Source organism: Ochotona princeps, chromosome 19, assembly GCF_030435755.1.
Source record: "Ochotona princeps isolate mOchPri1 chromosome 19, mOchPri1.hap1, whole genome shotgun sequence".
NCBI lineage: Eukaryota > Metazoa > Chordata > Mammalia > Lagomorpha > Ochotonidae > Ochotona > Ochotona princeps.
Genome location: NC_080850.1, coordinates 10,326,102 through 10,352,493, shown reverse-complemented (window position 1 = coordinate 10,352,493; position 26,392 = coordinate 10,326,102). Strand labels below are relative to the sequence as shown.

Sequence of the window (26,392 nt, the reverse complement as noted above, 5' to 3'; positions counted from 1 at the left end):
AGTATGACTTGTCATGAAACTGTCAATAGAATCTGAGCTCCCTTTCCATTAGTAGTTGCAATGAAATTGCAGGGATGTGCTCAGCAGCTGGAGCAAAAACTAAAATAAAAGTGGCTTGATAGCACTGAGTAATTTTAAGCCCGATTTAATATTTGCCATCATTACCAAAAGCCTTAAAGCAGTGATTTCAATGTTTAATTCCAATTTACTCTGTGAGTTAATGGTTTGGCTTTCTCTCCTATCGCCTTGACCTTGAAACAATTCCTCTAGTAGGTTTTTTTTTTTTTTGGTTGTTTATTGAGAGATTGTTTCACCTGCATGTGTTTTTTTTCTTTTTCTTTTTCTTTTTTTTTGTAATGGGATGTACGATTTGAATAAAGCTTGGATTTCTGTCTCTCCAGGAAGGTAAAGGGATATTTTATAAATTCTTGTGAGAGACAGATTTAAAGTGAGTTGAAGATAAAAATGGTTTGAAGCTGAAGTGAATTAAAGTATCCCCAATGGTTAGAAAAAGAAAGTTAGATACAAGGCAGGTCAAAATGAAGCATAAAATATCAGGTTGGATTACAAATGAAAAACTGATACAGTATGTCTATGAAGATACATCCCCAAAAGCAAACAACAAATTACTCAAAGTATTATAAATAAGTGGACTGTTCCTTATCCAGAATGATTAAGAATACTCTATTTTGGTGGGTTTTTTTCATACTTTAGAGTATTTACATATACAGTGAGATATTTGAAAGAGGACTACAGTCCATCCGTATAATTCATACATGTCTCATATCTAGTATGAACATGTAGCCTGAAGATTATTTTTTCAACATTTTATATAATTTTTGATTATGAAACAGGGCTTAAAGATGTGGAATTTTCCAGTGTGGCATTGTATGGGTCCTCAAACAATTTAGATTGGGTTTTTGAAATTTAGATCAGAGATGATCAATCTGCCAAAGTAGTTATGATTCATTGATTATTGCATTCTCATGTGTTGGATACTTCCTGCAGACCAAGTATTGTCCTAGGTCTTCAGGGGCAGGTGAAAATTACAGGCAAATTCTCTGCTCTGATTCCAAGAAGGACAGTACAGGTTTTAAACATATAGAAAATTACTTTACATAGCAATTATATTGATAAGGAACACACGACTATTAGGATGATAAGAGACCAAAGCTGCTTCTCAATGACAACCACTGTGAAGTGTGAATATTATTAATCCTGCTGCAATAGAACCTAGAAGAAAGTGGGAGGTATCATTGAACCTTGTGAATTTCGGCGTCAGTACTAGAAAGATAGAGAAGTCCAGTCCAGTCTTTTGGATTTTTCTTCTGTTGGGTAAGTTCAACCCTTTTCTGCTAAAGAACCTGGGGCCACTGCTAAGCATAGATGCAAAGAGTTCTGATTTCTTCTCACATTTTGTAGAGGTGGTCAGTTGGTGGAGAAATTAGGAATTTCAGGGAAGTTCTCTATCTTTCGCTCCCATGGATTCTTGTTTAGTCTTTTCTGCTGCCCGCTTGTTGAGACTCCAGAGATAGACTGGGTGTCTTGAAGATAAGTACTCAGAATCGGGCACAGAGCAGAGCCAGTGCAAATCATTTCAGTGTAAAAGGCGAAATGAGAAAGAAGCTAAGTCCCCCAAAATTACGTTCTCATAGTTACACGAGTCTCTAAGTTCATGAACTCAAATTGATTTCAAAAGGATTAAAAAGGAAGTTTAAAACTCCTGGGCCTCACCCTTAGAGGCTTGTGTTCAGGAAATTTGGGATGTAACCTGACCATGTGAGTTACCTTTTTAATTTTCTGGTAGGATCTTATCAGTTAACAGTTTTATGAGTGCTATTAGACAAGGGCTGAGGGTAAAACTCAGTTTTTGTTTCATGGCTACCTTGACTTTAGCTATTTGTGTTCCAACTTAATCTTTCAGTAAGCGATTTGAATTAGTCAACAATCAAGGTTATTGTTATTTGGCTTAAATATACAAAAGATGAACTAACAGACATTTTGCTGTTGAAGTTCAAATTTCAGATGCCCAATGAGGCATGATATCAGACTTTGCTTTTGAAATAAGTATAAAACCTGTCTGCCTGTACCAGCTCTCATCTTCACCACAAAATCAGTTCTTATAATAGCTAGAGAGTTATACAAATTAAAGCATATTTAATAGCTTATATGTTCACACGATGAAAGCTTTGGATAGTTAGGATTTTAGATTAAAATTCAACTTTTTCCCCCTATTAAATCCCAGCCAGGCGAGTCGCACTAATGACTGTGGTTATGTTTGAATGAAAATAGGGGACATCTGGCAATATCAGGAGATCAAACATTGGGAGTCTGCGTGATGACTCTTATCTGTTTGTCACCCAGCAGGTGTAATGGATGGCAGGCATGTGGGCTCTTTGCCCAAGTTAGTGCACGGGCCTAGTTTATCGCATGACGAAGAACTTTCCTCTATGGTTGTGAAGATTCTCAGCTCGGATAGGTGGATGGGAGCTGAGGGAGAGTTGGGCAGGTGGAATGGATATTTTCCACCGCAGCAATTGCTTTAGTAAAACCTAAAACCGCCGTTTTCTAGCCTTCAGGCATTTCCCTTGTCCTGTTTCAACAAACTTCCACAGCCCAATTTGTTATTCAAAAATTTATGGAAAATGTATGTTAAAGTGAAAAGGGTACATTGTGCAGAAAAGGGAAGCAGCTTGTAAGCATATCATTATGCGTGAGCCATGGGGCCCGCAGATGGCACTTCTACTCAGAAACGAGAGTGGTGCCAAAAGCTAAACTCTAAATACATTTAAATCACATATCTTTACTTAAAAATGGAGTATTTTGGAAGGAAAAGCAGATGATATTTAAGTACACAAGTGGTATTCTTTTGTTCCTCATATAACAGAGCCCTTTACAAAAGTCGTTGCCTTCTAAGTGTGCGGTAAGCCTTTCATTCCTCGGATTCCCCAGAGGATTTCGTGGCAGTGCATGGCTCAGTTCTTAATAGGATTAACCACTGAGGTAGTGCCTTGCTAGGAGAACAACCCCTGAAGTATCCTTGCAGTTACTGAAAACTCAAGGATTTGTTTTGATTACTATGTTCAATGCTAAAAGCAAACCTTTGTTTTATGCATTAGAAATAGTAACAAAAAATTATCATGACATATGGGCTTCTTATTTTAATTGAAAATAAATTTAGTTCTTAGTCTGTGCCAATCTGTTAATTAATTAGGAGGAGGGGAGCGAAAGAGAGGCAGGCATTTGTTTGCTACTTAATAATGATTTTCTACAAATAGTTCTGAATATGATAATCTTGTGAATTTCTTGTTCAGAGTATTGTTATATTTACTCAATACAGAATTTATGATTTCAAGGATACAGTTCATGTTGGTGAGACAAACACAGTAAACCATCAGGTCATTTTATTTCTACTTTTGAAACAGTGGCCTTAGTTTTACTAGCACCTTTTGTAGTAAGCATTACAGCTCAGAGAACGATTTTAAATGCATATCCTTAAGTTTTATTGATGCCATTAGATCTGACAGCTGTACAATTAAAATTAGCATTGTTTGTATTAAAATTTTTGAAATGTAGCCTTTTATTTAAATATTCCAACAGCTTGGTGTGTTTAATGATTGTACTTTTAGAAAATCCAAAATATAATTCTATGACATTTGGTGTATGGGATCTTTTTAATTTTCAAAATGTTGCCAATATTACTTCCCTATTTTTCTGCCCCCTCTACTTTTTTATTCTAAATATTCAACAGAGAATAAATTCCTTTCAGTTCTAATAGTCTGTATTGAATTGGTGTACCAAAGTATATGTGACAAATTGGTTCTGAGTATATATGTGTGCACTAGCACATGTGTAAATGCATAGTGTGACTGAGGAAAAGTGTAAGTCGTGTTTAAGAGGTATGAGTTCATCATATTCAGTTGATTAAAAGTAAAATACATTAAAGGCTAAACATGTGCTGGTAAACACAAGTCCACTGGGAATTATTCAATGCAAAATGGGAATCAATTATGTTTATTAGTAAATCATAATTTTTTGACCGAGTGCTGATAAAGTCAGTTTGAAGGTAATTCAAACATTTTTGCGTGCAGAGATTGATACTGTGTATATTTTATGAAGAATTCTTTATATTCACTGTGAAAATTTATCGTATACCAGCATTAGTCAGGGTTCATGTATTTGGAAACCAAATTCTTTATGCTCCCTGTTTTTGCCTCCTATAAAATGTTACAGATTTTTGTGGAATGTTGTGGTGTTAGTTTGTACTCTGGTGAGTCTGTGTTTCCCATTTGTTCTCATCACAGAGAACAGTTGATGTACATTTAATGCACACCGGGTCCCTTGTTGACTGCTCTCTCGGGGAGCTGGGTGTTGTGAACGTAGTGCGTCAGGTTGTCCGTAGCAGTCCATTTGTCTGACATCGGGGAAGGGATATGGAAGACAACTAGGTAAATCTTCCAGACATACTGTGTGATGGTCTGAGAGAATTACATCAACAATTAGTTGGTTCATGGACATGGGTTATATGTGATAATTACCACACTATAAAACTGGCAAATGGGCTCGGGCATCAGTTAATGAGCAAGTTTCCATTCACAAACGTCAAACTCTACTTATTACTCAAAGAAGAGTCTTTGTCCCTGGGTGACCTGCTCATATAGCCATGGTTTAATAGAGATGATAGTTTTATAAACATCCTTATATGTTTCAATTACAAGTACAATGTCCGAGAATGTTTGATTGCAACTCAAATCCCAAGCAGTGTCTCCTGACAAGTTTTTGCTTTGTGTTAATGATTTCAAGTTATATGAGAAGGACTCATGCATATGCCTCAAAGTAAGAGCAATATTAGTCAAGGAATTAACAGTTTCTGGTGATACGTACACCTTTCTATTGACACTAATTTGTCTTCAAAATGGTGTTTTGTATCCTAAAGCTATTCAATAAATAAAAATAATCCTTCTATGATCTAGTACTTGCTTGATTGCACTTCAGATCTCCATGTGAGTACTGTTTTATATACTTTAGCAGAAGCAAATGAACCTCAACTATCTATGAATTAATTATAATTAGTGACTGATTTAATGTTTTATTTTGCATATATATATATATATATCCCTCTGCAACAAACATTATTCTAGGCATTCAGTACACAATTATTAGTTCAAGTTTAAATAATTCCGTATAAAATTGGCCTCATATTTATTCGTTCAGAAAATGAGCAGGGAAACAGTGCATATTTTATAAAACTCCAGAAATCTTTGTATCAGATAACCCTTAAGCAAAATAAGATTCGACCCTTTCAAAATTGCTTAATTAATTGGCATTACACAAGGAATCTTTGTCAACTCCTGCAGATTATTTTCTCTTCTTAAACCTTTGAACAGAGCTTTGGATCACACATCCTGTATTTGAATGTTGAAAATACGATTGTGTTTTGATGGGTTTGCTGCATTTTTATGATAGAAGCCATGTATTCCAAGCAAAACCATGCCAACATTTGACAGATTATTGTAGAAATCTATGTGTGAGAGGATGAATTACATTAATTGAAATGCTATTCTAGGAATGAAGACTCCAAAATTCCATCTAACAAGATTAAAAGGTTTCTTTGGCAAGATGTGGTTTGAGAGGGAGAACAAAAACATGAAACAATGGAGATTTGCTGTTTTCAATGTATTCCTGGCTTACCTTGTCACTGCATCTGGGCTGCTCATGTTTTCTTTGGCCACCAAGTTTATAGGCCACCAAGACATTGTTCTGCTCGTTAATCTCTAGCATAGATTTGACAGTTCTCACGTCTTTTTGTCACAGTGAGTCCTGGGACCCTGAGGGAGGCTTTGGGGTCTTCTGGTTGGCTTGTTTTTTTTTTTTTTTTTTTTTTTTTTTAAATTCTGGCTCTCTCCCTCTAACGTCAGAGTGAGCTAGCTTGGGGGTATCAGTGAATTTCAAATGGGCTACTCTTTTGCTCCACTGTACAAATTTATCATTAAAAGCAAATTAAATGAGAGCTTTTCTTTGTTAGACTCAAATCTGAGGACTATAGCCACACCCCAGTGGGTAGACGTTCTTCTCATGCTATAAGAAATGAGATGCATTACACAATTATCACGATGGGACTGATTTCTTTGCAATCAGCATTATGTTCTAGGATGTTCATATTTATTAGCAATGCTGTTGTCCTGTGACTTTTGATGGAAATTCCTTGTGCATTTTGCCAGACATAAAATGTGCAAGGCTTAGAATACAATTTATAGTTTACTGCATCTTTCTTAGTATCTCAGGCCCTCACTCATTGGTACCTACCCCCAAGCACTCACATTACAGATACAAAGGCACAATGCCTTTGTTCATTGCTAGTATCATGTAGGGAAGAACTGTCTTTTAAAAGCAAAGGTTTCACAAAATTTGTGGGAAAATTCCAAAGGATAATATGTATTTTCCATGGATATTTTAAAGATTCCCCCCTGTGATTTTAGCTACTATGTGATTTTAAATTTTGTAATAGCACATATAAATAGTTTACAAAAAACAGATGATATTAAATTCACTAATAGATATTACTGAACACATTATACATAACCTTACTTTTATGTGTGTAACCAAAGTAGCAATGATATATAATTGAGGTGTTTTACATTTGTATGCTAAGTCTGTGAGGCTGAGTACCTAATCATCCTCACAGTATGTATCATTTCAGACTAGCCATGTTTTAAATGTGTGGTAGCTGCATGTGGCTGGTAACTACTATATTGTACAATGTACAGTGAGAGTTTGAGAAGATGACCGGCATGTAGTTACCACTCAAGTAAATGTGTATCAAGTAAATGAGTGAGTTTTTCTATTTAACTGGCTTAAATATATCCAGGCCAAAGAGTTACTTCAAGTGTTATCAGTGTACTTCACTGTATGTCCAAATAGCTGATTATCAGATTTCCATCCTAAGAAATAGAGTAATCTTCTGTATTTATTTGAGCTCATTATTTCATTTTCTTTTGCTGAATAGAACGGAACTCATATGCTCATATTTTCATGTCTGTGAGATCTTTATTTTTATTCATTAGAAAGAAGTCAATTAATTTGCATTTACTAATTTCCCATTCCTCACATTGTAATATCATTCTCTTTATACTTCTAAAGGGAAAAATTGTTAATATTTCTTGTAGGCCTATAAACTAAATTTCCATTAAGGGAACTGGTAGTTTGAATGCAGATAACAGAATATTTCAAGTTGCATTCCTATTATCTGGCTTCTTATTGGTTTGTCTATATCAGTTTCACTTGTGCCCATTTAATAAAAAATATAGTCTCAGTAAAAACATAAATTAGGAGTTTGCTTAATTGGTCATTTAATGTATATTTAATTTCAGTCAATCTAAAAGCTCTTTATATATAAACATTTATTTGTTTATTTATTTATTTGAAAGGCAGAATTACAGGGAGTTTGCAGGGGGACAGAGAATATCTCCCGTCTGTGGGTTCCCATTCCAAATAGCCACAGGAGGTAGATCTGAGGTGGTCCAAAGCCAGGAGCTAGGATCTTCTTCTAGATCTCCCATTTGGGTTCAGGGACCCAATAACTATACCCATTTTCCAATGCTTTCCCCAAAACAGTAGCAGGGAACTCTATTGGAAGTGGAACAACTGGGACTAGAATAGAGCACAGATGGCAGCTTTACCTGCTATGCCACAGAGCTCTCCCTCCCCCTGTACTCCACCACTAAAAAAAAAAAAAAAGGAGAGTATCTCAAAGCATGAATGAAAGGTCAAAAAACTTTTTTCATTTGGCACATGCATAATATATATAACAAAGTATGAGGTTGGGTTTGATATCTTCTAAATTGATGCATCTCCTGTAATTCTATTTCAAATAATAAGTATAAATAGTTATGAGGGTTAACTTTGGCTATTTCTTTTTACCAGTCATTGTGTTATGCATATTCAATGAATAACCCTGAGAACAACCCTGAGTTAGGAAATCATTATTGGCCTCATACTCCCCAGCAAGAATGTAACCAGGATAGAGGCTTACAACCTGTCCAGGATCCCATGGCTTTAACGGCTTTTTGTCAAGCCTTAAGCCTAGGTGTTTGAACTGTGGGGCCTGTTGATTGAATCACTGTGTCATCAAGTATAGTACCTTTACTGCCCATATTTTCATTTGTTTCATGTTCTAGTGGCATGTATAATAAATGCTTTCTAAAACAACAAGGCAAGTAACATTTCTGCATTGCCTAAATTGGCAACTGTCTTGTCATGTTATTATTACAAAGAGCTCTTATCTGTAGTATAAACCAGTCACCGCCGCCCCATCCTCCCCATCCCTCACCCAGAACAGGTTCTCCTGTAGATAGAGGTAAGTCTCATGAAGGTTAGAGACATGTCCAGTTCAGCATAGCTGGTTCATGGGAAGGCAAACAAATCTTGGCCACTTATGTCTTTCAGCATTAACTGATTTTGTACTATCCTTGATTATCAAAGTAATTTTCAGATTCAATCCAATGGTGCATCTTCTTGAAGATATTCTTGCATTTTTAGTTAGTAATAAAATTGTTAAATTTTACCTCTTAATAAGATTACAAACTAATATTCAATAGAGATTAAAGGATCAGAACTGTGCAAGTGAGTAAACAGACTTGATTATAAGGACACCTAATTACTCCAAGGTAGGATATAATTAAGTGCTAAAGTTGTACAATATAAAGACAATAAAGGCTGCAGAGTTTCTAAGGAGGAAATCAAAGAACCTTATTGCTTTGCTGGGCACTGATTACTAACTTGAAAAGTAAAATGAAAACAAAGCTAGTTTATTTAAGGTCTTATAATTCTATCTAATCTTGTTAGTTTATCTTCACTAGAAAATTCAAACCTTGTCATTGCCTTGCAATCGTTTCACACAGATACCATAACAGGAAAGGTAGCTTAACAAGGAAGTCAGAAATGGTGATTAACATGCATTGTATATTGTGCTGGGGAGGGAGGAACCATTGGGACTCCATTTCATAGATAAGAAAAAAAACGAGGCTTGGAGAGCCCAAGGAATCTTGAACAAGGCTTTCCCTGTAAGTGACCGAAATATGACTTGTGATCTCATCTACCTAGTTGAACTCTTCACTCCCCATTACATTTTGGCAAGCCGTGTAACAGGAACATCAGAATGTTAACATTTAGTATGTTTATTTCAGAGAGCCAGGAATGTTTGTGCAGGAGGGAAAGCTTTTTCAGAATTATTGAATAGACCTGAACACTGATTTGAAAATTCTGTTAAACCTGGTGAGGGAGGCATCTGGGACTCTGCTTTTCAGTTGTGGCTGTACAAGAGAATCAAGACAGCCACAGCCATACTGGCTTCTGTCCAGTTCATTACAGGATCTTAAATCTTACCTGGAAAATGCTGAGCAAGGAGGGCCTCATCTTCCTGACCTTTAGAGATGCACTTCTAGGGTCCAAGATGAGAATGACTTGACCAAATCTGTAGATAAGAACGGTTTGTTTTCGGTGATTGCCATTCCTTTATCGATCGCTTATTTCCCTGGGTGCTGGCACCATTGCTAACATGGATGTAAAGAGTCACCTTTGACATACTCCCTGCCCGATGTACACTGACCGGAGGAGGAGAGAATCCAGTGGTTACCAGTGTCTTACTGTGAATTAGTGATATACTCTATAGAGAGTGTGACAGATAATTGCCATTTTTCAAAGAAGGTGTGTTGTTAGAAGCTAATTCTTAAATATGTATTGGTGCAATTTGAGACATACAGCACTAAGACTTGGTGTAACAATGATCATGACATTCGACATAAAATTGAAGGCATGCCATCTTGCAGGCATCTTGATGCTTTTGATGGATTTTAGATATAATCTTCATATTTGTATGACATACTTGTTGATATGTCTGCAGTTTGCACATGAAAAAAGCATGGACTCCATGCCCAGAACAAGAAAGTGTTGAGGTTAGTGGGTGTTTAGTATATTCAATGAGAGAAGTGTCCAGAAAGTTCATGGAAAGTAAATACTCCAGCAGAGTTTTGCATGTATTTGAAATACATTTTAACACCCAGATAAACTTATTGAATTCCTTTTCTCCACAAAGAGATTGAAGTTGCTTCTCATACGTCTATTTTCTGTTTACAATGGTTCTAACTAGCAAACACTTGTATTTAAATGTCAGTAAAATAATGGTCTAGTGGGGTTAATAAATAAGTTATAAATTTTAAGGTGAACAAAATCATTTGTAAATATTTTAAAAAGTGCAAATCTGTGTATTTCTAGAAAAATGCATTTCAAGTATTCTTTCAATTTATTACTGTATTTTTTTAGCAGCTAGATTAGTGTGCCAAAGTGAAAGTAACTGAACTAATTAATGTTTCATGCTACATTTTACATTTTTCTGTTGAAAGATATTCTAATGAGTTAAGGCATACAGTTTAGTTCATCTAGCTCCCAATTCCAAGTCGCCTAGGTTTTGAACCTGTTGGAATACATTGAACCTGTTTGTAATTTATTTATAGCTATATAGATTTGCTTTATGTCTTCATTTGAATCTTACCTGTTTTCTTTTTCTTTTTAACAGCCACATCCAGCTCTTATTGCCTAAGCACTCTGGGGCTGGCTTCGGCACTTGGCTCTGCTGTGGAGCACGCCTGTGAAGCTTGCCGAATTGTACACTGAAGACCCACCCCTTTGGTGAGTGGAATCATAGCTACAATTTTGTGTTTTTCTCTGCCTCGACTCGTGTTTGTGTTGTTCACCAAAGTGCTTTCCTACAGAGCACAAAATCAGGCTTTACCAGCTCTGTTCAGGAAAGCTCTTTGGGGAGGTATTTTTTTTTATCTGTATGGGCAAGAGTAATTGCATTGACATTTTCTCTCGATGAAATCTATTGTCTTCCCCTCTCACTACTAAGTTGGATGACTTCACAATGCTTCAGTCATGTTTCTGTCTTTTCTATACCAGGATATGTCACCTTCAGGCTACCATTCCCCCTCCCACTCACAAATACTTTGGCCAAAACACTTTTGTTGTTGTTATTATTATGTAGCCAGAGGAAGAAGCATCAGAGTTGTGATTTAGCTGTACCACACTGCATCATATGTAGTGTATAAGGACTTTTTGGATAGCGACACTTGGCTTTCTTAATCTGCTTAATGTTGGAAGTAAGAAGGTGAGAAGATGGGTTAGAAGCTTAGAAGACAGAATGCCTTTCTTTAGTTCCTAATTAAATTGTTTCCACTTTCATTGCCCCCTGAATTGGGGTTCTCATTGTATTTCTACAATACCTAGCCCATATATTAAATGTTTCTCTAGAGCTTGCTCTTGGAAATCCTACAGCTATTTGCCTGTGGTCCTTTTTATTTTAGATTGTGCTTTCATCTTTTTACGGGTCAAACCTTACCAAGATGGTGTATTTTTCTGAAGGCATACACATATTCTATGGGATCCATTAAGGCATCATGAAATTTTAACGTGGAGTCAGGATATCACACATAGCTAAAATGGTAGTTACTTAGAAAAATAAGTAGAAAACATGTCTAGATCAAATTCTTTTGTCTGTTTTTTGTTATATTATGTTCCTGGCAGAAGCTTTTGTATGCAAGTGCTGCCATGAATAAAGAGTATGTCTTAGGTGACTAGTAGAGTGGTCTGGGTTTAAGCCAAGGAATCATCACCTGAGTAGTTTCAGAAGATGTACACAGAGCGATGGCCGCGTGGAAGAGTAGGTTTCCTGAATTTGTGAGCCGAGAGGCAGCACGTGAGGCTGCAGTGACTGTTACATTAGAGGAAGGAGTGCAGCAGCAGTGCTTAGACCTGTGATCAGAAGTAAATGAGAGTTCCCGGTAGTTGTTTCTCCGTTTCGCTGGTGAAGAAGCTCAAGTCCAAGGCACTGGATTGAAATCTACCTCCTCTCCACCATGGCTAGTTGTCCATGTTTGCTTTCTGTCTCATTAACATAGAGATTATATGGGTTGAGCAGAGCAATCTTCTAGTTCTGTTTACATTGTGTTTCTGTTCTGACAAAGGGATTGAGTTTATAAACACTGCTTAGCATATCAGCTTTTTTGGATGCGTAGCTATGCTTAGTGTCTTGCAGGTCAGATTCAGGCTGGTAGAACTAGACTGACTTGGTTAGGAAATATCTCTGATGTCAAGTAAGTCAACTTTCAGATCTGGTGTTCTACTTTCCATGCCATTTCCTGTCTTAGAAGCTTGGTCCATTTTTGGCTTTATTCTTCAGGAGGTATAACCAGTGCTTGAGAAAATCCATTAAAAAGATGTAGTTTGGGATAAAATAGGAGGCTGTGTGGCAAAGCAGACCTAAGGTGCTGGAATATCATGTGCTAACCCATCTGCTCCCCATAAGTAAAACATCAAAAAGTACTGTTAAGAAACTGGGTTTCATGGGGCAGACCTGAAAGAAGGGAATTCATGAAGGAGAATGAGGCCTTTCTGAAATTCTCTAGAGGGTTTGTCTGATTTTGTTGCCTTTGGTATTCAGTCTCTGTTTTTGTCCATCTTACTCCTCATCCAAATCTCATCATTTAGTTTAATCTTTAGCACCTCCCTGTTCTAAGGTGACAGAATAACTTTTCAATATATGCTGGTCAGGAAGTGGCAAAAAGAGTGTGTTTAATGAGGAATGGGATACAGATATGGTTTCAAGAAAGAAAAGATGAAACGCTTTGGAGCACTCCCTCGACAATCAAATCTTGTCTCATAATCTGGGTGCAGAAGATGAAAGTTGAAACATTGTGCAGAGTCTCCCCAGAATTTTTCAGTAATGTGCCTGATACACCAGCTTGCACATTCACTAACTTCCCCTGTGCCTTCATTGTGTGTTGCCATCAATTGGCAAGAACAGTGTTTTTATAACTTACTATTGCAATAAAAAATGTTTGAAAATTTGGCTACATAACAAGTGAGTCTGTGAGGCACAGGCTGGCTTACAGAAAACTACTATCAACTTTTGGAAGGTCTATATGCTGACTGGATGGCATTTTCTTTGACATTGTATCAAAATCTTTTTCAAGTAATAACCACCTACTTTGAAAATGACTCTGCAAACCTTCTGCCCTCTACTGTTCATTTGGAGTGTCCTTTGCCACCCTTAGTAGAAAAAGTGAGAGTGTGCCAGATGTCTAAGAGGATTTGCCAGCGGAAGTCTGTTTCTCCAGATTTTAAGTTCCCACTCAAGGCACCTCTGGCTTTTTCCTTTTCACATTCACCCATACCTCAAGTTTTAAATGCTATTCTTTTTACTTTTAAGACATAGCATCCTAAAGTGTACTTATATCCTGCCTGGGGGTTGCATCATAAACATTCTGCATAACTTCTTTTCCTTAACTACATGCAGTGCATAAAATAATTCTAGCCTCATACTGGATTTGTTGAAAACTCTAGCATTAAGCGTTGATTCACATAGACATATCATACCTGCTCTCGAGTATACTCAGGAGAAATGAAATCATTGGAAAGCAAATCGGAAATGTTAGTGATTGCTTCTGATAAGGGCTAAATGGAGCAAATGTTTTTCAGTTTCTGGCGTGGTTCTTACAGAGCCCCCACTTTCAGGAACACGTTGGAGGGTAACTAAGGAGAGTTTTCAAGGGATGTGACTTGGAGATGCATCCTACAACAGTTGGTGTGGGTCATTAGCTCCCTGTAAGTGGAATCCATGCCTACATTTTCACTTTCTTTCCCATTTTAAAGGGTTCATAAGAATCTCTCTGTGCTGAATATATAAGTGACCAAGTCTGTTTGAAGAACTAAGATTACCACTTTTTTCTCTAGGATAGCATCCATTCATGTAGAAGTCTTAGAATTATTAGCACTTTGTTCAAAGTGTTACACCAAGCTCCTCCTCTTCTTTTTTTTTTTAATTTTTTTTTTTTTGCTAGCGTAGGAACAGCCTTACCACTCAGTAGCTAACCTTTAAGACAAGTGAATTTTGAGATGTTTTTCTCCCTGCTGATATCCAAGTTACCTCTTACCATTGCAAGATGTACATATTTTCTTTAAATATTTCACATAAAATCATGCAGTAGTATGTATTTCACAAAGAATATTTTCTTGGAAATTTAAAGATTAAAACTTATAAACCAGAACCAATATCTATTTCATGTGATATTTTCTTTTAATAATTAAGAGAAAAAGAAGCATTTCTTAAACATATATTGATTTTAATTTTATTTTTAACATTAATTATTTTCTTTACTCATTAAATCCAAATCATTTTTACTCTTGAAAAGTTAAGTTTCCAATAAGTTAAAAGTCTTGTTCTGGTCTGTGCAAGAATGAGGAACAAAAATATTTTATCACTGATTCTGTTACTTTAGCTGTTGTCCACTTGCTGGGCTTTTTTGGACAAGTAAAGCAAGGAGATTGTTTTAAAAAAAAACACGTTATTTCAAAGAAAGCATTATTATTAGCCATGCTCTAGTAAAATAAGCACCTGTATCTGAAACGGTGCATTATTTTGTTGAAATCCATACTGTCCCTAATGCTGAATGAGGAGTGCGCTCAGCAATGTTTCCTTCATATCCCTGGGATGTGCATATTAGCTTACAAGTCTCTGAGTTTTTAAATCAACAAGTTTTTACATGAACTGAAATTAGTGAGTATGAAACTATTAAATGACCCACCTTGGAATTTGAAAAGGAATATCTCCGTGTCAGTCACTTTTCTGTAACAGTTACTCTAATAAAACTCTGCACATTAGCATAGTCAAATAGAATGGAATTTTGGAAAAAATACAGATTTTAATAGAGTTCCGAGAAAAGGTAAGAGATGAAAATTAGTCTAATTTGATTGAAAAGCTGAAACATATAAGTGTATGGTTAAAATGTTAATTTAATAAAAATTAAATAGCATATAAAACATAAATTCTGAATAAATTAAAACCTTATATTGCAAGTCTGAGTATTTGCATGTATGTATGTGTGTCTGAATCCGTACATACTATATACCAGCCCATAAATAATGCTTTACAAAAGTGGCATGTTAGCAAACCATACAAGAGTTTAAGAGTAAAATCACACTAGTAAAAGCAAAAACAAAAAAAAATTACATTTGATTCTTCTTGTTTGTAGTGGCTATTTTTAAAATCTCTGTGTATATGGGATCTCAGTGAATTCTAAACTATTGCTCCTAGGAGGAAATACAAGGTTAGAAAAAGGCAAACCTGTAGTCACAACATTGTGTTTAACCAAACAACAGCTCAGCCCATTATCTTGCTTTATACTTGTTTCTGCCTAGAAGAATCTTATTTAACATATCCTGTTGATTAGTCAAAACTGAACTCATGGCCACCAGCAGTGGGGTGCCAACCTTTAGAGAACTTAAGAACCAGAACACCTGCTCTTTGTTGGGAGGGAGCAGCACAGCCTCCCCGGGCTGAGGGACACCATAGATAGCTTTGCAGCACTGTGCTTGGAAACCATTTTAAACAGCAGAAAGTGTTTTTATAAATCACATTTTCTTTTAAGGGGTACTAAAAGGACAGTGAAAAGGACACTTGTTTTTAATGGGGGAGCTGCAAGAAGAGGCCAGAACGTTGTCTTCTTGTATCCGTACTGGGTTATGCTGCTTGGAGTATTCCAGTGCTTTGTCACTCTCTGCATGTCCCTGGAAGGTCTGTGAAGAACCATGGGTCTTGAGCTGTACTAGGACGATGGGGCGTGGGTGCCATTTTCACATACCGTAAGAACTGACTCATTCTCTTTCTTGCTCTCTTCTCCTCCTCCTCCTCCCTTCATCCCTCCTTTTCTGTGTCCTTCCAATCCTCTCCCTCCTGATGCCTTAACATAATTTTGGAAGAGGATTTAACAGTTTATATCAAAACTTCTCCCTAAAAAAAAGCTCAAACTAAAATTAAAGTATCTGTATTTTGCACCTGGAAAATCAAATACTAGAACTAGTCACAGAAAACAAACAAAAACATTCTTAGTATTTGGGTTTGACATAAAATTTCTCACATGAATCTTGATATAATAGGATCCCATAATTAACTATAGCATCAGCCTTATCCTTGAAACACATGTGTCATTGGTCTCTGGTGTTCGGGTGCCCACCTCCCACAGGGGAGGCCTGGCTGAAGCTCCTGGCTATTGCTTCAGCCTGGCCCAGCCCTCACTATAGTAGGCATTAGGGAGTAAAACAGAAGATGGAGGTTCCATCTCTCTGTCTCTCTCTCTCTGCCTTCCTCTCCCCCCCTCCTTCACTCTGCGTGAAAAATAAATCAATGGATCTTTTTAAAAACCAAAGGAAGTAAAAGTTGCCTTTTTTCTGTTACCCTCCATTAATGTACTTTCATCTGAAAGCCATTTTATAAGCTGAGCAGAAGATAGTTGGGATTGATATCTAGGGTATTGCTGCTTCTTTGATGATTAATTGATATGTTTTTAAGATACATAAATTATAACACAGTAGTCCTGATTTTCTTGGCAAATTATCAATTTTTTGTAAATCATGTTTTTGGCATTGCTAAAGATTTAGTATAAGAGATCATTTATCAGTGTAAAAAGTACTCTGAAAGCTATATTATAACTTCTGAGGTCGTTACTAAATATTTAGCATTTTAATTTGAAAAAAGAATCAGCCATCTATATTTCTAAAGGATGCCATCTAAATTAACAGTTAAAATGTTAGTTATTTAAAAACTATCTAAATGCATACCAGAAAGGTTTTGCCTAAATAATGACATCAGGTCTTGACTTTTTTTCCTTGAAAATGCTGTCTTCTGCAAGGATATGAAAATATGAAATATGAAAATATGTATGTATTTTAGATGTTGAGTTTAGTAGTAGAGAGAGATGAATCTCAACAGTGTACCAAAAAACTTAAAAATAAGACAAGAGAGACAGACCAGAAAATACTAATTGTGGTTTACTGTGGGAAGAAAGGTAGTGAATCATTTTTCAGTTTTAATTTCTTTCTGTACTTTGGTTACTTTGTATCATAATTTTATATTACTTTCTCAAGGGGCATTCAAAAAGTTGGTGGACAATATGTATCATGAAAATCAATATATAGGTTTCATTTTTTGTGCCATAACAGATGCATCCTTTAATTCCATCATCCATATAAGCAGCAGATGCATTACAAGGAAGCATAACATGTATCAGAATTTGTAATGCTTTGGGGTAAATTCAGAAGCTTGGTTGTCTCAAGTGTTAAGCCATTCCACTTCCGCCAAGAATTTGAAAATTGTATATTTTTTTGAAAAGGATTTAATCTCTGCCAGCGGAAGATGGTGCTATTCACATTAAGTATAATGGATAGTCAACAATTTGTGGCAACATTATCTTCGTGTAAAAAAGAACTCTGGTATTTCCACAATTGTTTTGATCAGAATTTACCTTCCAAGATATTCCTGACATATTCTTTCTTACTTCATATGACTATGAATTTAACAAAATTAAATCAGTAAGTGTTCCTTGTGTGCCTTTTTGAGAGTGTAGTATTTTGAATAACCCAAGTATCTTAAAAAAAATTGCCTTTCTTATGGTTTGAAAGATTCAGTTACACTGGAAGAATAAATTGATTCTTTTTAAAAAATGAAATAAGTGATAGGAAATTCAGAGGAAAGAGTTATCATTGTCATTGTAGTCAGAACAGAAAAGGAAAGCATGAGAGAGAATGTGTGGCACACAATGAGTTGTAAATAATGGGTAGGGATTTGATAAGCACATAGTAGAATATTAACGGCTGCTTTTTGAGGGTCTGTTGCATGCTAGCTACTGTTACCACTTCAGTGTAACCACTTCACGCATGTACTACATGTGATCCAGGAATTTATATCTTACTTTGCAGGTGAGGGGAAAGGGGCTCAGAGACATGTAACACCCTTCCCAAGGATACAGAGCTCATGAATGGCAGTGCACGTCCAAATCCAGTCTTTCTTCATTCCCCAGAGGAGTGCTTCTGCCAGACATAAGCTGCTTGCTACTGGTCTCCTTTTATATTTCAGTTTCTCCTGCAAGATCAGGTTAAAGTGACTTGCTAAGGATTGCAGAGTAAATAGCCAGTTTTGGAGCAGGGTTTGTATACCTTAGAACATAGGTTTCATGAGTGGCTACTTGTAAATTTGACAGTCCCAAAATTTTGAGTTTGGGCAAGTATTATAGGTTTTGATATACATGTGCATTAAGTGCTTTTCTTACAGATTGTTAGGGAGATTCAATTAGTTGCTTTGTGTAAAAACACTTAAGATAAAGAGATGAATATCCTATTACTGCATTTGGTAATATTACTGAAACTATCACTAGAGTTTTGTTAACAAAAGAGCAGGTATCACCAGTTGTATAACAGTCAACGTAAGTGAAAATTAACCAATCAGATAGTGATAGAGCTAATTTTTTTCCAAGCTTGTTCTGATACATTCATTTATTCAATAGAGTATCTCAGCTTCCAACTTGTATGATATTTTTTAAGATTTGTTTATTTTTAATGGAAAGTCAGATTTACAGAAAGAAAGATCTTCCATCCACTAGATTCACTATCAAAGTGGACACAATGGCTGGAGCTGAGCCAATCCAAAGCCAGGAGCTTCCTCCAGGTCTCCCACATGGGTGCAGGGTCCCAAGGCTTTGGACCATCCTCTACTGCTTTCCCAGGCCACAAACAGGGATCTGGATGGGAAGTGGAGCTGCCGGGATTAGAACCGGTGCCCATATGGGATCCTGGGGCGTTCAAGGCGAGGACTTTAGTTGCTAAGCTATTGCGCTGGGGTCCCAACTTGTATCATTTCAACAATTCTGATAAACTTGCTCAACTTTCTACTTTAGGGAGAGGATCGAAGACTTTTTTTTTTTATTAACTTAATTATATCTACTTTCAAATTAGGAACTTTTCTAAAGTAATTTTTAGTTATGTTTTTGTTCATAAGAAACATTACCATGTTTAACCTTTAAACCTATTTTATAATTGATTTTTAAAATGATATATTTGAGAAACAAGAGTACAGGAAGATAGATATAATAAGAGTGCCCCAGTGTGAGGTAAAGGCCGTTGTGAAGTTTTGGAGCCAGTGCCCATTTGAGGTGAGTGTGAAGCTGCGATCGGGGAAACAAAGTGAGCAACGTCCAGGAAGCTGGGGCCACGAAGAAAGGCTTACACCAGGAGTGCTGGAACAGAGGCAGCTAAAACTCATTTGCCTCCTTACTCCAGTGAATGGGGCATTGGGAGTCTAAGCGGCAGTTCTGGTATGTCTTACAGTATCTTCCAAACCACAACATCAGGCCAGGGCTGGTCATGGCCACTTGTCTCTGTCATTCAGTCCAAACTAGAAATCTTTTGAACTAGCTGCTATAATCTATGCTTTCCTTCTTAGGAATCTAAACACTGCCAAAACAACACTTGTATCTGAAATTCTTTATGACTCAATTTCCCATGCCTAACTGAATGCTGGGAACATACTAGGTACTCAGTCAATATTTTCCAAACAACTTGAGTAAATTCAGTCCACTGATGGGTTCACTTTATGTTTGTGTGGTTATATGTGAGAATGTTGATGGGATTGGTGTACAGAGAAAAAGTTATTTGATTCCACATTTAATAGATATGTGGCCTTAAATGAAGTCATCATTGTCACTGTAGAAGTGTTTTCGAGACCTTCCACTGTCCGCTGAAATGTTATTTGCCCAGATTGAGTCATAAAATTTATTGAAGGGGCCCAAAGCACACATGGATGTCACTGCTAGGAAGGCTGTTAGGAGTTCCAGAGAGGAAATGTGACTGGCCACTGAGTTTCCTTGAAGGAACTCCTTGGGGGTCTTTCTGACATGTCAAAGTGGATAGACAAGCATGGAAACAGGGTGCTTGGAAGCAAGGACTCACCACCCTTGGTGACATGGCTGCTGTAACAGGAGAAGGAGCAGGATGATTCATGAAACAAGTGCCTCTAAAATGGACTGCCTATGTGTGTTTACCATTAAGTGTGTCAAGGGAAATTCTCAGAAAAGCTACCTCAGGACTCTGCTAACCACCTACAACTTTCTGTTTCTATCATCACATGCTTATAACCATCATATTGTGTTTGGTGTATGTGTCATACTTCTGCTTTTTGTATACTTCCTAGTTTGGTCATAAGAATTGATAGTGATTTTTTTTCTAGAATAATAGGAGCTTACATGTGACCAAGCTCACTCTCTGGTGACAAGCACTCTGGCTTTGCTAAAAATATTTCAAAGATATGTTTTTGTAACATTCAACATTATGCCTCAAAAGTCAAAATCTCCATGCTTTGGGATGGCCTGGGATAATCTGTAATTCTCTGTGTTTACAAAGTAAACTGAGAATTTTTGCAAAATGGGCACATGTATTTCTGACCAAGTGCTGATAATAAAAATAATAATAAATTCTGGATTCTAGTAATAGTTTATAGAGAATACGTAAAATGAACCACCCCGAATAATCACTACACATACATGATTTCATTCAGTATCCACAAAACTCCATAGGACACTATGTCATACCTCTCATAATCTCTAAAATCTCTATTAACCTTCCAGTCTTCCTTGATTTTATTTTTCTTGCCTCCTGTATTCTAATGAGGCTGGATACACCTCTGTGATATAAGCCATATCACAGTGTATTGCAAGGGTATTACACTTAAAACAATGCAGAAAAATCCAAATTCCTCCTCTTTGTCCATATTGGAACCCAAGCTAAAATAGATAGTTACAACTCTTCGGAGCAGTGATGCTCACTCAGTGATTGTCTTGATCCATTCTGGAAACATGACATGTGGATTTTGTTGTGTGAGGCTCTGTATCATATCACCTATTTCTTTAATACGAGGGTCCTAGTTAATAATTTACCCACCTCAAATAAGACAGGATTATTTATTGGCAGATTTGTTGATTACAGACCGCCAGAATGAACTTCAAGTTGCTCCTTTTTTTTGTTTCTTTGCCCTTGAAGGCAACCTTAAGTGATAAAGAAATTCTCTTGACCTTGGAGTGACTCAAACAGAATTTAAAGGCAAGACACAGCAGCATTGAAGAAAAGCTCAGCCTAAATTTGAATATACTCCAAAGAGGGGCAGTTGTCACCATGGTGATTTTATTCTCTCTTAGACTGAGCTCAGAATGAAAGAGGAGGAGTTTTCAAAGCAAAAATGCTGAAATAGGTGAATTAAAAATCTGGTTACAATTTCAAGCTGTTATTAAAAATGCAGTCTTTAGTTTGTAGTTTGGAGACTGTATTTGGGATCACATACTCAAGATAATGATTGTTGGGGAGGCTGAGAAACACATTTCTATTGTTCACATGTTTATCAGTAATGGGGAAGTTATTATTAATATCCTGTTGCTACAGAGCATTATGTTCACATTAATGCTTCCTGTTAGCATTATTGATTATTTGCCATGCAATATGTGAAGTGTGTGGCATGCAACATTTTGTATAATGGTTACTAAAATCTTTGAGGTAGATACTATGATTAGTTCCATTTTAAAGATGCATCAGCTAAGACTGATGCACCCATGGCAGGGGTTTTAGAAAGGATATAACATTTGGAACAAACTCAGTTGAAAAGCCTGTTCCTCGTGGAAGTTGCATTATAGTGGTTTGCATAGGTAACTAGAAGAGTATCAAAGTGTATATAGATGTTATGCTTTTAGGAATACCGTGTCAGCTTGGCTGCAATCACAAGCCTGAGGTTTTCAGCAAAGCAGGTAGGAAAACAACTGATAGGGTCTGAGGTGTTCACAGTTCACATTGCTTCTGCTTTCCCAAATGAGAACTTGAGGAACAGACGGCTAAGGATACAGCTGCTTCCCCATGTCATGTTACCTAAAAGCAGCTCTAGACTTTGAGCAGTTGCTGTCATCCAGAACTAAAGAATACACTCACTAATGGGTAGAGTCTGCTCAGAAACTGAAAATACGAAGCAGAGACTTGTCGAAACCAACCCTGGCTGCCATTGTGGTGACAGATGTCGCAGCTAGACCACCCTCAAACAATCCTGGAATGACTCTTTAGAATTCCACACATGCCAGCAGTCATTTTCAGACCCCATGATTTTTCTTCTTGTGTTCCCCCTCTTGCTTCTGTGTGACCTTCATGAGCTAGTCCTTTTCACTGTACCTGATTTCTGACTTTCAGATTGGAAAGAGAAAGTCATTGCTCTTAGAAAAACCATTGCTATTGTGAGCTTAGCTCCTTGGTGAATGTTGATGAGCATCTTGAGATCTTGACCTTCTGCCTCCTGACCTGAAGACCCTCAGGTAGTTCATTATCCACCTCCAAATTACAAGTCAGAATACCCTCTTGTTGTCTCCTTGGCAGATATTCTCAAGAACGCCTAGCTTCTGTCTTCATTTCCCTTGAGGAAATGCATTAAAGACAGCTGCTAAGTGCTGGTGTTTGCACGCACCTGTTTGTTTATTTTTTTAAAATGTAATTGGGAATATGCCTGGAAGCGTGGGTCTGTTTCTCCAGTGCACTAAGCAGATTGAGGCATAGGGAAGACAATCACAGCCTCATGCGTGCATCTACTGCATGTGTGCTTCTCTCAATTGGCATTTTGCAATGATATAACAATCAGAAAATGCCAGGAATGCAAACTTAAAATGGGAAGATGAGACAGTGAAGAGTAACTGGGAACATTGATTAAAAAGAATCATAACTCCTTACAACTCCTTACCAGCATATAATGCTGCTTATCAATCCATTCTGCATGTAAATGTGATCAACACATCAACACATGTGCACACACACACACACACACACACAATGACTTTGAATTAATTGGACTGCAGTGTGACCTACATATTCATATTTTGCAAAAGAGACTCCCAAAGTTTTCTGCAACCAGATCTGGGAGCCGTCTTTCTCACCATGTGTAGGTACCTGTCCGTATATCCATACATTTCCTGCTTTTTGGTTAAGTGTATAGGGCTGATTCCTTCTACAGAGTCTGCTGTATGTAGCCACTTCTACAGCAGTGCTTTCTACCACTGCCCTTGTGCCATTTAGCTCTCAACTCTAGAATGTGTGAAAGTCAAATCTTGTGAATTGCACTCTCTATACAACGAGGGTGGAGCAGAAACTGTGCTGCCCTCTCTGGCTTCTTGCAGCCTCTGATTTTACTCAGATTGATTTATTTTACTATTTTCTGTGCAAGCACTAGCTAAAACCAGTCTGTGAATTTACCTTTTTATTTGTTTATTATTACTTTAAATGTTAAAATGTAGGGACCAGACCTGTTCAGCAATTGCATTTCTCTTACCTTAGTATATCACCTTGTGCAGAATAGGCACACAGTAGACATCTCTTAAATGAGTATTCTGTGTGGTAAGCAAAGCCAATGTTGTCTGCTATGAAGCAGTTATGTATTATGGATTTTGGAAGAATTGACATTTACCAGGAAATCTTACTTGCTGAGTTAAAGATGGAGGTGATTTCCAGTAAAGGATTCTGTTTCTTGACAAGTTGGCCATTTGTTCTTCGTAGAGAAGAGGTGCCTTAAAAGCTGAAGCCATTGTTGTTCAGAGTAAAGAAAGCTGCTTTGGCTGATGTGATCAAGCTCTGGTTATTAAAATTAATCCAGAGACAGGTGCTTTCCCTAGTGGTTAAGACACCAAGTAAGATGATTGTTTCCCACATTGGAATGCCTGGATTTGCTTCCTTAATCGGGCTTCTGATTCTACCACCCTACTGAGGCATATCACAGGAGGTTGTGCATCGATTCTTCAAGTCATTAGATTTCTGCTTCCTGTGTGGGAAACCTAGGTTGAGTTCACAGCCACTGACATTGCCCTGACTCATCCATGCTCCCTGCAGGTGTTCAGAGAATGTACAGAAGGGGGTGCCTTATGTCCCTGGCTGCATTTCTCTTCCTTTCTATCAAGTAAATAAATAAATGATTGTTCAAAATCCGCTGAATCCTACCTCATGAGGTGTGAAACTACCTGAAATGAAAATAGCATGTGGAAATAGAGCATAAGTCAGCCATGCATATGTGTAGTATGCGCTCTATTGAAGTAGAGAACACAGAATATACCCAAGTCTCATAAAGATTTTAAAAGCTATTTAAGTATATATTTCGCTTTTATATTGAAAAAGATTAATGTGTTTTTATTTGAAAGGCAAATTTTGGGCCCAGCTCAGTAGCCTAATCATTAAAAGTCCTCACGTTGAATGCAACAGAATCCCATATGGGCACCAGTTTTAATCCTGGCTGCCTCACTTCCCATCCAGCTCCCTGCTTGTGGCCTGGGAAGGCAGTTGAGGACGGCCTAAAGCCTTGGGACTCTGCACCTGTGTGGGAGACCCAAAAGACGCTCCTTGCTTCTGGTTTCGGATCAGCGCAGCACTGGGCATTGCAGTCACTTGGGGAGTGTATCATCCAATGGAAGATCTTCCTCTCTGTCCCTCCTCCTCTCTGTATATCTGACTTCGCACTAAAAATAAATGTATTTTTTTAAAAGGGCAGATTTTACAGAGAGAAGGAGAGACTTAGAGAGAGGACTTCTATCCCCTCATTCACTTCCCAAATTGCTGCTACGGCTGGCATTAAGCCGATTCAAAACTAGGAGCCAGGAATCTCCTATGGGTCTCTCACATGGGTACAGGGACCAAGGTTTGAGCCATCATCTGTTCTTATGACATTGCAAAGTCGTAAGCTGGGAGCTGATTAGAAGTGGAGCAGTTAGACTGGAACCGGCACCCGTATGAGACACCAGTGCCACAGGCAGATTAGCCTGCTATGCCTGAACACTGGCCCCAATGTATCTCCAGTGCATTTATAATTATTAGCAAGCACAACAACTAAGAAGCAACTAGTGCTATTGGTGATAATTACCATAACCTTTTATGGAATGCCTGTGGCTCATCTGACCATGTATTTACCCTTGCTACATTGTTTTAACCTCCCATAAACTAGTCAACAAATGTGAGACTTAGAGGAGTCAGGCAACTGATTGAAATATCACCCCAAATGAATGGCCTAAGTACATTTTAAGCACAGTACTATGGACCCCCCAACGCATGTGCATTTGCCCACAATATTTTACTGCTTTATTTGAGCCTCATTTCTTCAGCAGGACTCTGACGGGTGGCCTACTTTCTTGCAACTCACTCTCAGTAATTAAAAATTTAACAAAACAGCAAAGATCTTGAGTAAAATTTCTTAGAAACATTTTCACTGCAGTGTTGGAGCATTGAAGTATCATTTCACAAATGAGGATGATAATGAATAGTGCTCAGATGCCAGGGTCCCAGAAACTAAAACTACAGTGTTTATTTGGCAAGTTTTCTTAAATTAGGGAAATATCTTTATTTTTGCACATTTAAAATATTTTATTTATTTGAAAGACAGACATGTGTCAAGTGCTTTTATCTGTTGGTTCGTTTCCATGACAGCTGGAGGATGGACCAATCCAAAGCCAGGAGCCCAGATCTCAGATGAAGTCTATGGGTCGCAGGACCCAAGTGCTGGAGCCCGCACCTGCTGCCTCCCACAGTGCACATGTACATGGGGTTGCAGTGCAGACTGAGGCATGGGCCTGAACACAAGTGCTGTGATGTGGGATGTGTTTATTCCAAGAATGACGTACCCGGAACTTCAAATGCCTGCCCTTGAATGTTGGTTTACATGTACTACAGGTCATTTTTTAAAGTGTGGCAATAGCACATAATATTTTACCATAAAGATAGTAGTTTGGCGTGTTTGCAGACACTGTTCAAAGAGTATTGTGCTTACTCAGTTTTGGGTTGAAGCTGAAATTGAATGCTGATGCCTGGTAATGGCTTAATTAGACTAGAATGAGAAAGATGTCTGGTGATTTTGTACAGATTCCAAAGGAGATTAGAGGCTCTTTGAAAGAATTTAGGTGGATTGCAATTGTTTTATTACATTGTATTCCATGTGGTTTCACTTCAAAGTGGGTTTATTTATTCCTTTTGTGTGTGTCACAATATCATTCTTCTTAAAGTGCACCAAAATTAGGAGTGGGATGATGGCAGGCATTGAACAGAGCTTATCAAGTACCACAAGCTGCAGATTCAAGGAAGGAGGAGCATGGAGAGGGCGAGTTTTAGGAAGAAATATCAGTTGGGTTCGACCCAGTTGCCGATGAATCATTTATCTGCATTGGCCCACTGGATTTCCAGAGTGCAGCGGCTTGTCCCAGCCTCAGCTAGTGGCACGGAAGTTGAGTGAGGAGAGGCTGTCATTTCTAAGAATTAGAAAGGCAGAGCTGCTTGGCGAGGCCTAAGAACTCTTAGCTCATGGAAGGAGCTGCCTTCTCTGGTGGTAGAGAGGATTGACAGGTTGGAGAGGGAAAAAAAAGGTAATTCCTGTTGAATTCAGGTACCCGTGTAAAGAAAGTACCAGCTTCAGATAAATAGCCTCAATTGATATTGAGCGCACAGGTGAGCCTATTTTCTT

At 37.6% G+C, this 26,392-nt stretch overlaps 1 protein-coding gene across 2 annotated transcripts in view; it reads left to right on the top strand.

Moving 5' to 3' along the window:
• Positions 1-26,392, top strand: part of LOC131482621 (teneurin-2-like) — a 468,181-nt gene that overhangs the window by 161,137 nt on the left and 280,652 nt on the right. For both annotated transcript variants that reach the window (XM_058677499.1, XM_058677498.1), the window contains exon 2: positions 10,574-10,686. The gene's annotated coding sequence lies outside the window, so the exon portion shown is untranslated. The remainder of the gene's footprint in view (positions 1-10,573; positions 10,687-26,392) is intronic.